Consider the following 17,851-nt stretch of genomic DNA (forward strand, 5'->3'; position numbering starts at 1 on the left):
TCACTTTGGTACCACAATCTTCTACTACATCTAAAGGAACTCATGCTGATTTTATTACATTATAGAACCAGAAATTAAAGGGATGCACTTTTTATTGATTATATCCACTGATATAATCAGTGGGCATTCAGAGCTCAACATTTTAGCCTGTGGATTGTAAATAAAATATATGAAACTTAGGAATCAACTTGGCAAGATAGCCCACCTCAGAGGAGAACAACCACCTACATTTGTTTATTCATTTATTTACATATATTTTTTACAAACCAATGCTCATAAACAGTGTGTGTGCATTTTCCCAGCAGCCTAATCTCCCCCTTCTAAAGTCTGTTGCTTCTATGCAACCCATGATTAAGAACATCTCTCAAGCCTTGACTTTAGTTCCCTTAATAAACCTGACTTGAGATTCGCTTTTTGCATTTCACACCAGTTAAGGTTTTTTTTTTCTTTTCTTTTTCCAGCACCACTAACTGCAAATGCAAATGACATACACAGTTTTACTTGGTCTGATTTCGCATGCATATTTTAATGTCTCGCGCGCACAGAGAGAAGTATTAAGCGAATTAAAGAAGCACTAAGGATGCAACGCTATGCTTAGAGTATAGACACAGAACTACTCCATTAAAGGAAATAGGACGAGTCATTTTTTTTACCCCCGTTCTGTTTCCATTTCGTCCTACTGAATTATGCAGAAAAAAAAAGATACGACCTGCAAAATAAAGTGAAACTCATGGAAGCCATTTGTTTTTTAGCCCACTGCCCCCTGAGCCCAATTACCGCTGTTTACATGTTGCAGACTTTGTCACGTAGAGTAAAGGGCATGAATAACACAATGCCCTGCAGAACCTCTGGCACTAGTTAAATAGATGCTGAAGAACCTGCAAAAATAACTAAACTTTCTTTTTTTGTTTTAGCACTCCAACACAAAATTTCATAAAGACCTTATTTTTTATTCAAATATGCATCTTATTTATTTTCCAGAGATCCTCTGGTTTAATTAGAATTTATGTCACAATTATTGGCAACATTTTCATCGGCCTATAAATTTGGCATGGCCATACAAACTTGTTGTTTGAACACAAAATAGTTCATCCCAATGCTGGCAACAAAAAAAAACTAAACAAAAAAAACACACAGAGCATATCTTTCTCCTGTCTCCACAAATACAAATACCCTGCAGCGTTACTTAAAATTAGACAACAAAGGGACATTGTGCTGTTTCCTGCCTCTTACAAATCTCATATTACATTTTTCAGAGCTGGACATCTTCCACAGGTTTCCTTCTTCCTGATTAGAGTCACGCGACTAAAAGCACAAACCCGTCGGCTTCGAATGGCCCCAGTAGACCTCCCCTCCATCTTTGAACACGACGCCGGTATTCCTTCGGTAGGCTCACTTCATAAAAACAAAGATCTCCGATACGCCACTTTAGTTGTAAAATGCAAAAAAAAATAAAAAATTCTAATTCAGCCAAGTACCTGCAGGCTCGGATTTGCCTCCGTCGGCTCTACAACAAATTAGCACACGCCATCGCACATCATCTCGCTCCCCTGCCTCTTGCTGAAAGCCACAGCTGAAAGACTCCTGAAATGACTGCAGAATAGAATTTGACCCTCGATAAGGCCCGCCGTCTATCCTGCCAAGTGTGACATTTTGATGCAATGCTGGATGTCTGGGGACTCGAGAGCTACTCGAGTATTTTATCCCAGCGTTCGAGAGCGCATGCACTCAAGGTGTGTACCAGCGAGAAAGATATTACTACTATAAGTGTTTGTGTTTTTTTTTTTTAGTATCACTTTGCTTCTTTACATGGAATATGTTTAACATATGAGAAAGCCCTGCGTAATATCCGTACTCTTTGAACACTTACGCATTTCGGGATGTTGCAGACACTTCAACGTGTTTTGAGGGATTTCTCAGAGAGACCAACGTGGCGTGTGGCTGAGATGGAAACTGACATGTTGATATCAATATTATTTTATTACATTTGAAAAGTGTGGCATACATTTATATTCAGCCTGAGTCAATACTTGGTAGAGCCGTTTTGTACAGTTCTGTGTCTCTACCAGGTTTACACTTACAGCTCAGGTGAAGTCAGATTTGAGATGTTTTAAAACCAACAGTCTCTCTGACCAGTCAGGTTGTGTTTCATCGTCTTGTGTGCTGTTTGTTCACTAATGTTCTCCAAACCTCTGAAGTCTTCTCAGAGTAGCGTTAATAGCGTAAACAACACACAGGTCGGTAGCTCATTACCAGTGAGTTAATTTCTAGAATGAACTGGTTGCGCTGGATTTTTATTTAGGGATGCCTTATTTTTTTAAGAATCTTATTTCTGGTTTATAGCATCAGTTATTTCTCCTAATATTTTGAGTTATGTTGTTCTGAAAGAATGAATGCAGTTTCTTTTTGTGGATGCTTTTTTCTACTTTTTGTACTTATGATGTTTGCTGAAAACCAATTTTCCCTCGGAAAACTGAACTGAACTGAACTAAAGGGAGTGAATTTATTGCTCTACCTACTTTCATTGTTAAACCCCCCCAAAAAAAGGTTCTTGAAATGTTAAGTCCCGTCTGACTTTTTAGGGTTGTTTTCACTATGTTCAGCAAAACTTTGTAGGGAAGCTGAATGTATCTTGAGTGCTGCAAAGCTTGTTTTGACATCATAAAACTTTTACAAGGAATGTGGAAATATTTGCCAGACTGTAACCCAGATGGATGATCGTGGCAAAATAAGCAAAGATTAGAGGGGGAAAGAAAATAGCCTAAGTGAACGTCAGTCTGTCGGTTTAGGAAGCCTCCGCAAACTATTTCCTGAAACTACAGTCCTTCGGGGAACCTTTAAAGAACCTTCCCTTATGGCTCCCTGAAGGTTAATGGTTGCCGTAGAACTTCGGGGAGCTTTTTCCCACTGCAGAGTTTTGATACCTCTCCGGGGATAAAGCTCAGCTATATTAATGACGATCACTTTCCCTCTGGGCAGATCCACCTTTTGTGTTTCCTGGCTCTCTGCAGCAGCTTACTGGGATAAACTGAGTCATTGTTATTTCCACCTGGGCTTTGCTCACTGCCAAAAGTCAAAATGTCTGAAGGGGAGGAAGAAAAAAAAAAAAAAAGCTAAACGTAACAGAAAAATAAACTTTTGTACATTGGTAGTTTAGGCAGATATATATTTTTTCATGATGTTTCTTATTTAGAAGTCAAACACCAATGAGCCACTTTGTTAGGTACACTGGTTGAAAGGTTTGAGAAGACAATGGCAAATCAATCCCTTACGTGCAACTCAATGCATTAACACATCTAGATGTGGTATAGATGTCCTGCAAAAGCTCAAGCTGAGAATCAGAATGTGTAAGAAAGACATTTAAAGAACTTCAAACTTGTTCTTTTAAAAACGTTGGTGCTAAACAGACTGGTCTGAGGATTGCAGGCAGTTTTTCTGCAGAATGGATCACAGTCCAATATTCCAAGTGTCAGTTTTGTGGATGAATTGTTTATTATGCCAGAGGTCAGAGGACAGTCGGCAGATTGGTTTGAGATGAAAGAGAGGCAGTAGTGGCTCAAACAACTGCACGTTGCAGCAAAGGTGTACAGTACAACATGTCTGAATGAACAACTTGTTGAATTTTGACACAGATGGGCTGCAGCAGCAGAAGGTCACACTGCATGAAACTCTTGTCAGCTAAGAACATTAAAGCTATAAGTCATACAGACTCAAATTTGGAGTAATATTTAAAAAGTTGGGTGAAAATGAAAATGTAGGGGTTGTTTTAATTGCACAGACTGAGTGAGTTTGCAGAACCATTAATGGCCTCTTCTAGCAGGATTATTCACCGTGATCCAAAGCTTAATTCATCTCAAACTGGTGTCTTTAGCATGGGAATCAGTTAATTATACTCCAGTGGCCTTACAGAACACCTTTCGGTGTGGTGGAAAGCTCCACACTAACTGCACAATCTCATGTCGCTTAATAAATTATGTTTGTTTTTTTTAGCACATTTCAGCAACAAGGCTGTTCCGTGTCCTTTAAACCACAAAAGCACAAAAAGAAGAAGTTATAAAAAGAGCATACAGTCAACAGTTGAGAAACTAGTATTTTGATGAGCACCACCATCAAAATCATCAATGCGCGTCGAACATATTGGTCAATGTTATGATAATGATAATTTATTTCAGACAGACATTTCACCAACAAAGCTTAATGAAAAAGACTTTCATATTCCTAAGTGTAAATACAATACATTATAACCAAATATACATACTGAAATACATGCAATCACGCCACTTGTTCCATTTATTTTAGTTCAAAGGCAACTCTAAGCAGGTGGGGTTTTAGCCTTGATTTAAAAGAACTCCATGTTTCAGATGTTTTGGAGTTTTATGGAAGTTTATTCCAGATTTAAGGAGCACTGAAGCTCAATGCTGCTGTAAAAATGTACCAAAATTCCCAAGGAATGTTTCCTGACACCTTTTTTAATCTATGCCACAAAGAACTAAGATGGAAAGCAAAAAAAGGGGGGGGAGGCAAACAAACTGGTACCTAACAAAGTGGAAAGCGAGTGTATTTTTTAAAAATCTGAGGCTATTCTCCACACCGCTAACAATGTGTTACATAGGTAGCTGTAGGGTTTGTGAAATGAAAACCTATAATTTCACCAACTGAGTGTACCTTTACTGTAGGGAGCCCTCTAATATGTATGCATTCAATCATCCTTCTTTTTTTGTGGCGGTTGAGAAGCAGCGTTTAGATGTGCATTACCGTGGCCGACATCTACTGGAACAGGGTGTGGATGCTAAATAAATAAATAGATAAAATCTCTATATAATTTCTATAAATTTCGACTTTTTATGGTAGGCTATTTTAATTAAAAATAAGGAAAATAAAAAGATTCTTCAGTGATCCTTCGTGCTGTTGTTACATTTATGGCAACAAAATAATATTGCACAGGCGTGTTCACTTGAAGCTGATTGGAAGTCCAGATTGTGCGGTTTTGTTTGACAGCTTTATCGGCCACGTGTTCAATGAAAGAAGCTGGACACGCCCCCCTCGGGTCTGCGATAATAGCCAATCAAGTACAGCTGGTCTGGTTTGTAGTATGAGCTGAAGCTAAAGGGCGGAAGAGGCCGCAGGGAATGGCGCCAAAAGCAGCCAGGTGAGCGTCGTTTCAAGCAGTCACTTCTTCTTCTTCTTGTTGAAGGTTGTTGTCAGTATTCGAAGGCGTTTCTGTGGACTGAAACGTTCTTGTCCGAGTTAATTGCACATTTAGCAGCCGAGATAGCGGCGAGCTATTCGAATGTTAAAAAGCTATCGGTTTAATTGAATTGATGTATAATTAATGAATTGCTTGCACCTGTCTTGTCGCGACATATCTCTGCGTCCTTCACAACATCAGCATGTCATTCATCATCTATCCCTCTGGCTTTTGTTGACCATGTCGCACTTCTCTCTGTGGTCAGGAGAGAAAAAAAAAACAAGGGACATTGATTTCAGGCTATTTGTGCCACACCAGAGAGATGCCTGTTGATTTTTCGTTCTAGCCCCTCTAATCAGGCACTGATTTACAACCAGGATGCAAAGTGAATGTAATTACCAGCATTTAACCACCAGGTAGGACAGAGAGACTGCTCTGATGAACCAGTTAGTTTAACCAGTGATGCTGGTGCAGCAGTGCATGCATTTCATTTCAGTAGATCTTTGCTTAAGGGTTATTTAAGTTTAACTCGAGCACGCCAGAGTAAATGTTTAAATTCACACAAACTATTAACATGTATATTGCAGCATGTGTTAAATTCTAACACAACGTCAAGGTTGTGTTGGATAATTTTAACTGAGCAATGTAATGTTTAATTGTGTTTCAGGCTGTCCCTAAATCCTGGCCAGGATTTACTTGTGCTCCCACCAATCTTAGTATTGTTAATTTATTAGTGATTACCTTTTTTAAGACTCTATAGTTGGTTTTGAGGTATTAATCTTCCAGTCTTCCAAAAATGCCTAACTATCAAATGATGTATTCAAATTTCCTGTCAACTTTAAAAATCTTTTTACTCAAAAACACGGAGGGTGGCTGGATGACTGTCTTAATGCCCTGAGTACCGGTCTTGGCAAGCTTTCTGGGGGAAACCCTGTGTTTTCAGTTGCCTCAAACATAAGTCAATGTTTAATGGAAATATTTGTGCAATAAACTAATGGAATATATTGAGAATGTCTTAAGAATAATGTTTCCTCTGTATACACTAAAGCTCAGACTGATAAAGCACCTAAGGCAGAAGTATTTGAGTATTGACAGAACCACAATACACTTGGGATTCATCTCGGTCTTTACCATTAGTGTTGCCTCTCTTCAGTTTTACTTGACTTGAAAGTATTTATCACAAATGCAACCAACACTAACGTTATCTCAGGTTCCACCGACTACCCTGAATTTTAAAGATGTATCAGTTGGAGACAGTAAAATACAGCAGCATAAAAGTCAATTTCTTTGTACTTGGGTAATACACAGAGCTGCACTGTCACTTTAAAGTACTAGTTTTACAACAAATGTACTTTGAAAGGCATCGAGTTGAAGACTGTAAAATACAGGAACATAAAAGTGCTTTGGATTTGGGCAGTTTTTTTTTAATGGGAAATCCAGCATTGGCACATATTCTTTTAGCGTTCCCTTCGCTACTTGCTCTGTCAAATAAACACGACGACTAACTTAAGGGTTTAAGACTCTAAATGTGCATGTGTTGACTTTGCACTCGCTTCAAGATTTGGACATCACGACTTGCATGGAAAGACTGAGAAGTATTGTGATGGAAAAATAATCACTCGTTCCCACCTCTGTCCTAAGGATGCGGTTTCGGTGCTGCAGTCATTAGTCTGGACAAACAAGATCAATGGGTCCAAAGGATCCTCTCTATCACAACAGACGCCCTCTGCAGAGTCCGCCTTGGCAAGAGAATCATGACTAGTAAAAACCTTGATTGTATTTTTCATGAAGGCGTCTTGGTCTGATGTCTGTTTTAAGAAAGAAGTTGAGTGGTTTGTGACTCACTGCTCAAGTAATATTGCTCAACTTAAAACTTTTAAATGTATCCTAACAAAGTAGCATTCAAACCATTTTCATTATATTCACTCATAGAGTTGTACTTTAAGCAAATTTTGCTTCAACACAAACTTTCTCAACCACAAGTTTTATAACAGTGCAAAACTTTAACTTAAGTTCATTTGTTCATAATGTAATCCTATTTGCCTTGATTTTTTTTTTTCTGCTGTGCACTGTTCATAATTAAGAATAATAGTTAATGAACCAATGCCTCTGGTTTTGAAATTCTAATCCAAATGCTTTTGTAGGATTCATTACCAAAACAGCTTATTTAACATTATTAGAATTAAATCCCCATGAGTATCATATTTAATACTTCTACTAAAATTTAATGAGTCATGCAACTGTTTTAGATTTGACATGCCTTTTATTGTGTCCTGCAGGATCAGGCATTATTAAAAACAAAAATGGTGGGTTAGGACACATTTTGGAGGACAGTCATCAAAGTGGAATAGTCCTCAAGGTTATCTTCTGGTTTTTTTTTGTTTTTTTTGTGCGTGTGTGTCATAGGAATTGACTAGATTCAACTAAATGTGGATTTAGTGACGGCTGCTAATGATCCAGTGAACCTCTGGAGATGATGGTGTACTGATGGAGGTCGTCAGGTGCGTGCAGTTACGCAGAGCCACGGGGTGGTGGCGCTGGAGGGCTTGTGTCAGCGGAGCGGAGTGAAAGGGGAGGAGCAGCATCGGGAGTAAAGTGGCCACACGGTGAGCCTGCCAGTCCGTCCGAGCGAGTCGCTCACAACGCAGATCCGCCGCTGCCGCGCAACGAGCGCACAGAGACGCGTCTATCCAGTCCCGTCCTCTGTCCACACTGAAGTGACGAGCCTGGGCCGAGCACCGAGGGGGTCTACTCGCAGAGCAGCGCACGGCCACCGCACAGTGTTGCTCCACTGGTTGTAAAATGCAACTGCGGTCTTTGCGGGATAAAGACAGCGCTCACGCATAAACCATCGCCGTAGCGAAACAAGGACAAACGCCCGGAGGAGGAGGGACAGGAGCGGCGAGCGGCAGCAGAGGTAAGCGCTCCGTCATGTCAGCGCGCTGGCTCCGTGTGCGCCGGGTTTTGACATGCTTTGTGCTGGCGAGGAGTTCCGACGCGGACACTTGTCCTACCACGAATGAATGAAGGAGGAGGATCATCAGTTTCTCCGCCAGCCTTTAGCTCAGGACCATAGCCTGACAAATGGTGTGTGCGGGCGCCCGCTTTGTGCGCAAGCGCTCCTGTAATTGACAAAAAAAAAAAAATCTAAAACTTCAGGTCTCGGGGGCTGTTGTGCAGGTAGAATGGTAAGGGTCTAAAGCCGAAAAACGGCATTAGTTTAATTCGGGACAAAAACTGTTACAGTTAATGCAGTGATGCTTTTAATGGTGCGCACATTATCATTGGGGTGTTAATGTTATGTTGCTGTGTTAAACTATTTCTGTTTTTATAGTCTAATCTTCTCCCAAACACTTTAGCACCAATCCACACACTGTAGCAACTGTATTTTTAAACCCCTAGTCTTCTGCAAATCCAGAAACTTGGAGTGCATCATCCTCCTGACAGTAAAGCATTACTCCCCATAAGTCCCATGTGTTAAAGCAAGGTACTGTAGTGCAACTGTAAACATGAGACTGTAGGGGCATTGTTTTTCTTCCTTCCCTGGTGTTGAAGCAAAACTTTGCAGCCATCTCCTTAGTGGTCCTCCTGCAGACGAGTCCTTGCCTTTTGTTTTATTTCCAGGCATCTAAAGTCTCCAGAAGAATCGGATGGATGTCACATTATTAGCAGAGTTTATGTGCGGTCTGTATTTAGCAAGATTTATGGTGAACTTGCATATCCAACATCTCACTTGTCAGACTTCACTGCTGCTGCTGCTGCTGGAGCCTTGAGCGTGGCTTACTGTATATAAATAGATGGCGCGCAGTCTGACATGTTTCTTTTCCCAAATAAATGCACCCCAGTCTTGTATTAATAAGCTGAGCATGTGGGGCAGGAGGAGGACACACTTCCCCACTGATGACATTTAAAAACCTAGCAGGCTATCGCAAATCAAGGCGGGGGATTAAGGGCTTTAGTCCTAGTCCTCTCAGAGCAGACGGGGGAGCTCCGCTCTCGGTGAGGTAAGACAATGCGTTTGCCTCAGAGCTGGAGCCGTTTAGCGGGGGTCTTCTCACCTCATGCGTGTAGTATGACTAAAGATATTTAGAGGAACCACTGGCTGTAGGTGGATAATCACAAGGCGGTAATATAGAGGTGTCACTGTGGCAGCAAGCCAAAAAAAAAAGAAGTGCTCTGAACACCCTCTGTAGAGTTCGTTCAGCTGCAGAGCTGTTATTGTTTGGGCAAGAATTGCCTCTGTGGAAGCATGATGGTGTTTTCAGTTCATCACCAGCTTCTCTGAAATAAACTCAATCAGGGATAATCCTTCTCTATCAAATGTGCTTTGGGTTGGCTTGGGGAACCACTTTGGCCTGAGGAATTCATTTAGAAATTACCCCGAGGCATTTATCCTATTAGTAAGGGCCGGACACACACACAGAAAAAAAAAACCTGAATCTTGTTGTTATGGTCAGCAAGTTGCAATATTGTAGCTCAAGGCTGCTTATTATTTCTTTATCGTTGCCCATGAAGAATGCTTTAGGAAGGGAAGGCTTCTGTGTAGTCTGAGCAAATTTGGAGTAACCAAATTTGCTCATTGGTCTCCCCGTCCACTGCCAGAACGACTCCAGCCTGCCAGGGAGTCCTACGGCGTGCGGTGAGGGGTGTTGGCAGCGGATCATTTGGGTCCTGTGGGTTGTTGGACGAGCACTCGTTGGCTTCCGGTGCATCCCTTGTGAGCCTGATCAGGCTTTGGGGTTCATCACGAGTGCTTTGTTTCTCGAAGCTCTCTTTTTGAAGTTGAGAAAGGTGATGTATTGTTTTGCTGCCACTGAGGTTGTGCTTGATCATTAGTGATGGCTGTAATATCAGAAGCAAACGGGTCTCCAGCTGGTAATTATTGGACACCCTTTTTTTAGTAAAAGATGCAGATATGAGACAAAGAGTAGTTTAATTTCTAGATTAGGTTGTGATCAGCTCCCAAGAACTCATACTATTTGTGGCCTATAAATGCATCAACCAACATAATGCATTTGCATCACTGTTCTTTGATTTTTATTCGACTCAAAAAAAGAAAAAATTAGGTTAATTCTCAGATGTATATACTCTTTCCTTCATTTTCTGTTGGATCCCACTTATGCTGCATATGTTTTTTGTCTCTCGCGTATAATAATTTTAAATTGATGAAAATTGGAATCAGCAGGTCAGTCCTCAAAGGAAACAGGAAATTATTATCCTGTAGGAAAACCGTAGCAGCAGTCGGGAGCAGAGGAGAGCGTCTGCTGCCGTCCACAGCTCCGGCAGCAAAAGGGACAGAGCCGTTCCCATTGTCTCTCGGTTCTTTCAAAGTCACACGTGTGATTCTTCTGTTTATCCACAGCTGCTAACCAAAGCAAAATATTGGAGCAAGAACGTATCGACCAATTATACTGATTCAGTTGGAGCCGTGAATATTAGAAGGCCAATCTGGAGTAACGTGCCCTCAATCAAAATGAAAATGAAGAGCAGTTGTGCATGATTTTGTGCCTTTGGTAAGAGATGAACTCCATTTTCTTCAAGGTTAAAAGGTTTTTCTTTTTCTATTTTTTTGTGGCCACATTTTAAAGAGGCACCCTTGCAGGTTTTTATCTATCTCCTTCACATTGAGTCCGTTTCTTGTCTCCATTTAAGAATGTGTGCAGAATCCGATCAGTAAACCTGGTGGTTCTTTTATTATTTTTTGTCACGTCTTGTTGACTCTGAAATTGGTTTTTACAAAAATAAAAGCATGAATGTTGATTTATTAATTTTTTTTGAAGATTGAGAAATTGTAATTGTTGTTTTAAAAGACTTGTGTTGAAGGATAAAAACATGCTCGTATGCTTTACTTCAATATGGAGATGGAAGGTTTTAGAAAGCTTTTTGGTGCCACAATGAATGTGCATCTCATTATGTAATAGTTAGTCTTTATCCTGTCTTGTTAGAAATTTTTCTTCAAACCACATTAGTGTATTTCCAAAAAAAAAATGCTGCTCTTAATCTTTAGCACACTCCAAGTACTGGCATGCTGTCTTGGTGCTTCTCTTGCAGCACGTGATTCCTGCAAAATGACACTCTTGCATGTTTTCGTTTTATGTGTCAAAAAAACCTGCAGAGAACAAATTCTTGTATCAAGCTCCTGACAGCCACATGATGAAGTGACAATAGTAGAAAAGTTTGGATATTTCAATTATCTTATTTTCCATTAAATATTAACCACATAGCTTCAGCATTCTCACTGTCTTTATTAACAATAAAGTCACCACTCCTTTGTGCAAATCTGACACAATCAAAAAAGAACAGTTCTTTTGCTGTTGAAGGCACTTGTGACAGTGAGTGAGGATCTATAAAACAAGAAGCGCATAATGTTCTCACAGTTCACACACAAATGCATACAAAGTAAATTAATTTCATTTATGAGGTTTTGAAGCTAACAGAGCCAGAAGAAGCACAATGCGACAAGAAAACTGGCACAAATTGCCCACTAATGAACATTAAAAAGGGAAAAACTAAAATGTGTCAAATCAGATTAAGCCTGAAATGTGGATGGGCAAAGCAGATGGACAAGTTTATTTGAAAAGGAAAATAATGTTCAAAATGAGAAGCAGAAATGCATCTACTCTGAGTAGAATGATGATACTACAAATAACTTTAGGGATTTACAAAACATAGTTTGGTCCTGTAGTTTGACTGCATTGCGAATTTTCTATAATCAACTGAGGGATGATGTATGCGATAATAGCTCAGAAATTTCCAAAGATCTTAATGCAGCTTTATTTTCTTCTTCTGAAACCAGTTTTGTTGTTTAGCATCAATATCTTACTGGAACATCATCTCATGTCTAAGACTCAACAATCTACCTGCTGATATAAAGTGAAATGGAAGATATTCCTCTATCCTCATTGGCATTGAAACATGCCTTTATCATGCCACCACTGCTTTTCTTGGAAGTTCTCAGACCTAAATGCTTCATCTCGGTTCCTCTGAACCTTCTTTGCCTAAATTACTTGGTATGTGTCTTCTCTGACCTAATAAAACAGTTTTCCTAGAATTTATTTGGATTTTAAGTACAGAGGAAGAGACTTTTATTTTATTTTTATTTTTATTTTTTCAAAGAAAGATTTTGGACAACATTCATTCCAAACGCATGCTAGATACATTTTCATGATTACTCTATTAGACTTTTTGTCTAATAGCGACGTGATTACGACTGATTTTAACTTGGTGGTTTTCATATTTATTTTTAGTTGTTTATGACAGAATAGAAATTCCTCAATCACTTTTAGAAATTCAGCTCCCCCCTCTCTAATAGCGGTATGATAAATACAGATCTAGTGCCAGCAGCTGGCTAGTGTAATGTAGCTCACTGTTGCACATTAATCTTTCTAAAACCACAATACTTCATTTCTGTTTTGTAAACCCAGCTTGAACACAGCTGCTGGGGTTGGCTTTATTTCTTTATTTTCTTATTCTTTATAATTTCTTTATTTTTTTTAACTGAGGCCATCCTTTTGTATCCCTGCAGTATCACATTAGATTCCCCTCCGCACACTCGGGGTGCTGACTGGTAGATGAGGGCAAGCTGCTCATCAAGATGCCGCGTTACATTTATTAATTTTTTTCCCCCGTGCATAAGTGGGGAGACATGCAGTTTAAATGACACCAGAACTAAACTTCGATTATCTATATCTGCTGGTAGTAACAGCAGTATCCAAGCTTAACGTTGCAGCCAGCAGTTGGTTAATTGATCTGAAGACGCCCAACTCATTCATTAAAAATCTACATGGAATGCATAACTAAAGCAGGTTTCAAAAAGGATTTTTGTGTCAGAGTACATAGAGAAACGAGCTTTACAAAAATTACAATTGTTTTTATTTTTATCTGTGTTGCATCGTTTAGCTGTGTACATCTTTGAAAAGAAATTACATGTAGTGATTTTGTTTTTGTTTTCCAACAAGAATGAGGATTTCATCCATTTCTGCCAAAAAAGTGTGAAGTTTATATTTTTGTGTCCCTGTTTTTCTTTTCTTTTTTTTTCTTTTTTTTATTCTTCTCAGCAAGGACCAATATTGCAGCTTGGTGGTGCTGCTTACACTCTGCTCCAAAAACTGAGCACCACCTAATGAAAAGTTGGAGAAATCACTCCATGCTGACAGGTATGGAAGCCCTCTGTAAGGACAAGGGGGGGAAAAAAAATGGACACGGATCAGGAATTTCTTGAGTGAATTTAGCTTCTGTGCAGGCAGATGTGAATAAGTCGCCTCTACTTCTTCCTCCAACCTTTATGGCTTTATTGGATTTCAGGGGCAGTGATATCTCTGCTTGAAAACGCAGTTAATATTTTGCATCAGCTGCCATTATAAAGCATAATATACTTAGTAAGACATGAGGGCAAGAGGCCACGAGCGAATGCCGTGCTTCCAAAGCTCTTTAGAAATCAGTGAACTATGAAAAGCGTGCTCTTCAGCTGCCCTCTTGAACACAGTCACTGAAGGGCTCGTGATGTTGGTATCACATTTCTAAAAAGCTTGCAGTTTCCCTGTTGAGCAACCTGAATGGTCTCAAAATGCACTAAGCTGTGAATCCACTGAGACTTGGGTTGGTAGATCCCTTTCAATGTTGTTTCTGTCTTTTTAAGCCTGGTTTTTAATTCTGAAGACTAATATATTTTGATAAAATTTGCAATTCGAGGGTTATTTTTTTACAGATGCCATCTTTATTTAATGGAAATATAAACCTGGATGTCCTGTATATTAGTGTACATGTAGCCTATTGTATATAGGAGCAGAGATGAACCAGTCAGCTTACTAGTTGACTTGTAGTCTCCAGTTTTGTAAAGCGTTGAGCCTGCCACTTATTAGCTCTTTTTTTATTTCTCTTTTGGAACAATAAGTAACGGAGTTCTTTTTTTTTCCAACTCAAGTTGAACAATTTTTTTTATATATAAAAGCAGAGACGATATTTCACTGTTTCTATGCTGCCATTTTTATTTTCAGTTCACCATTTCCACTGTTTTCAACTAGCACAGCATAACTCCCAACTGCAGTCTGTGTATATATTCTCTAACCTTTAATTAGAAAATGATTTTAGATTTTTAATGGCCGTCCAATATTTACAAAGAAAATACTTTTCATGATCGAGGTTGAAAGCTCAAGAGAATAACGCAGTGATGTAATGTTTAGCCTTCCTGTTATCTTCTGAAGTGTTACTCTCTGTTTAGGTAGCACCCTAAATGAACTACTGACATGCTATCAGTGAAAATAGTTTCCAGTGTGTTCTTTTCCATGACATAGATTAGAGGTCGAGATAATTTACTTTTGGTCCAGCCATTTAAGGTTAAGATTTTCAGAACAGGTCTATGTACATAGTCCTTTTGATTAAACCCACTGAACAGCCTTGTCTAGCTACTCAATGGCATCAGTCTTTAGACAGCAGCCCAATTCTTCTCTGCTCTCTATTTTACATGGTTTTACTAATTATTTATCCGAATGAAGGGGGGAAAACACACATGTCACCACCGTCTCATTTTTTTACAGTGGCAGTCAACACGCGCATGAGTTCTCTTCTATAATCAAAAAAATAAATCTTGGCACACAATATTGCGACTGTAGTAATAAACACAAGCCACCTAAAAGTGGTTCCCTCTTTTGTTTTTAAAATAAACGCAAGCAGTTTCTAGTGGTAACAACTTCTTCCACTTGGGTTTTGCACATCACACGAGGTTAAATGTTTAACATTATGTCTTCCTTCAGATCAACTTCTGCACCGGAGAGAAGTGTTTTTAGTGCTTCGGTATGGTGCATTCACTGACCAGAAAAAGACAGATTTTAGTCAGTTCTTTTGAGCTGTCACTGCCCAATCAGGGAGGGTGAAGGTGAAAATTGTCTCTGGTCAGTAGCCTTATATCTTTGTGCATCTCTACTAAAGCTGAATGATTTATTGACCAAAAAAAACAAAACAATTACTCACTGTATTTTTGTATACAGTTCCAATATTTGTCAACTTTAAGATGACAGTCTAGTTTCTGAGATGGTATCTGTTACAATACAGGAACAATTTTGCTTAAATTTATTTTCAAAAAGTACAAGGACACAATTCTGTAAGATATTCTGCTTGATTTTCCACATGTATTGTCCATTTTTAATTAAAACCATACTTTTATCATTCATATTTGTCATATGTATGTATAGTATCTGTATATTATCTATACAGCATGCAGTTTGTGTTTTAGGTTTTTGCTTTAGCTTATCTTGTGTTTTTTATTTATTTATTTTTTTTCCAAAAATAAAAACCTTAATGAAGTTTTGGTAGTTAAGGTCTTTTTCCAGCTTGTCCTTCAGCAGGGCTTTTCTGGAAATGAACCGAAAATCAATCATTTTGTCAAAACGCTACAAGTCAGTAAGCTCTAGGAAACCACAATAATAATATAGCATACTAGGATACACAAATACAAACCTAAATATTCTTTTTAAGCATATTGTGATTTAATAAGCAAAACTCTAAAGAAAGAGTGTGTTGAATGCCCAATAAGTGTGTGAATTTCCTCAGTATGATTGGGCAACAGGGGGCAGCAGTCTGGGTTGGACCCCGGCCTGTAAGGCTACTTCTGGGGGCGCCGGGCGCTCTGGGGGGCTGCCTGGTGGAGAGAAGCTCCACAGGGGGCAGGTTAAGCCTGTTAGCTCTATAAGAGAGGGATATGGACATGGAAAATCTTTTTTTCATCTTGTAACCCATCAACACAACAAAACCGCTGCTGTGTTTGGTTGTTTTGTGAGTGGCCCATTATTCTCCAGCAGTGGAGAAAAGAAAAAAAAAAAACTGTGCTTTGTGGTTGCTTGACAGCCACGGCTTCCCCAGCAGCCCTTTATGAACCTTTAATCATTTTTATAGTGTGCACTTCATTATCTTACGTGTGTTTTGCAATAAACATCATTCAGTAATGTAACCTCCATCCCTCGTTAAAACGAGCTGTAAAAATGGAAATGTACCAGCTTTTATTTGAGGGTATTGAAAGAATCAGGTATCTAAAAAAATTATAATTTAAAATAGAATAATTTTTTTTTTTTTATGAAGACGTAGGGCTGGAGCAGGGTTAGAGGAGTACGGACATGGAACAGGTGTAAACCAGGCTTTAAATTACTTGAAGAGGAAAACCATCTTCACTGGAGGCAACAACACTTGAACCTGTTTTTAATTTAAAATATTACAATAAAAATGGTTTAATGAGCAGTCTTTCTTAGTAATTGACCTGCGTGCAAAATTAGTATAAGTCGTTAGCTTTTGTTTGCCTTCACCCCGTGATATAAATCTCCGTCTTTCTCCTCTCAGTTTTACAGCTGTAGTCTCCCAAATCATTTCTCTCCGGTAAGCAATGAATACATAAATAGATCACAATTATTGAAAGTGTACAACGGTGGCTTACGGCCATGTCCGATTTGCATATTCCAACAGTGGCGAGTTAAAAGGTGGCTTTTCAGTTAAGAGGATACATAAATCATGTGTTTGCTAAAGGTGGAATGTGCATCCGTAACGGCGGCCCATTTATGACCTGTTTGCCTTTGCCTCCGACGTGTTCGTCCAAGGAACGCATCGGCTTATAAACCGCTGGCTCCGTCCCAGACTTCGTAAAGCCACGGAGCGTGCACTCCCAACGTTGATTAATTCATTCTGGCAGTGGCTTCTCTGTATAAATACCTGCACCACAATGATCAGGATCAATTAATTGACTTTACAAATTACTGCACAACATATGGTAAGAAATATTAAAGAAGGGAGCTTGTTTATTTGCAGACTGATTGCCTGTTGGAATGGTACACAGCTGCGCACGGAGTGAAAACCTACTTCATCATAATCCCTGTAACACACAAAGTTTGGAATTTTGATTGGAAAAAGCTAATCTTCATTTATCCTTCAAAGTACAAGTCCCTAACTTTTATCTAATTTCTTTTCTTTTTTTTTTTAGTACACCAAACAAGCTGTTATTTGATGCAGTGAAATATACCTCTTTAAAGAAAAAAGTATTTGGAGCTCTAGGTCTAGGAGTTTTAACCTCTCTTTACACTTTCATAGCTCACAGTAGAAGACTTGAAAGTCAGGAAATTGCCACTCATATTCGCTGCCAAGGAAGGGGAACAATGGAAATCAGAGAGAAGTAAACTGCTGCCCGGAAAGACATAAAGGGCATTGTCTCTGCCTGGTCTGTGTCCAGCTCGTACATTTTTATGCACGGCAGGTTGGCTTACTTTTGTATTCAAAGACATGCGGGCTTCCTCCACAATAAAACTGCCCATAATGTTAATAAGGTGGCAGCTGAAGGTGGCATTGTGAAGATATCCTTTGTCATTTCCCTGTGCCTGTGGGACGGAGGACTGTTTTGTCACTTGGAGGAGACTCCTCTTCTCATTTATGAGAGCAGCCTATCCGTTCCCCCTCTTCACTGTACACGGAATTATTTTCACTTGAAGAGAAGTCTTTCTTTTTTTCTTTTGCGTTTTATGTGAGGAACAATCCACCTGCAGTCATTCCTTTTGCATTATTTCACTGTTGTTAAAGAAAATGGGTCAGAATTGTCTGTTTTTATGAATATTCTTTCCGCCGCTTATAGAATCAGACAACAGCTCGCTCTCAAGTGAAATAAATAGTCCACTTGTAAATAACTTCAGC

At 39.3% G+C, this 17,851-nt stretch overlaps 1 protein-coding gene across 5 annotated transcripts in view; it reads left to right on the top strand.

The window, feature by feature from the left end:
- Positions 1-5,057: 5,057 nt before the first annotated feature.
- klhl29 (kelch like family member 29) overlaps positions 5,058-17,851 on the top strand; it is a 273,769-nt gene continuing 260,975 nt past the window's right edge. For 3 of the 5 annotated variants that reach the window (XM_008398295.2, XM_008398293.2, XM_017302252.1), the window contains exons 1-2: positions 5,059-5,149; positions 7,595-8,105. The gene's annotated coding sequence lies outside the window, so the exon portion shown is untranslated. Of the gene's footprint in view, positions 5,150-7,594; positions 8,106-13,263; positions 13,345-17,851 lie in introns of those variants that run through there. The other 2 variants (XM_017302254.1, XM_017302253.1) reach the window with 2 other exon arrangements.

The sequence above is a fragment of the Poecilia reticulata genome, linkage group LG21, assembly GCF_000633615.1.
Source record: "Poecilia reticulata strain Guanapo linkage group LG21, Guppy_female_1.0+MT, whole genome shotgun sequence".
NCBI lineage: Eukaryota > Metazoa > Chordata > Actinopteri > Cyprinodontiformes > Poeciliidae > Poecilia > Poecilia reticulata.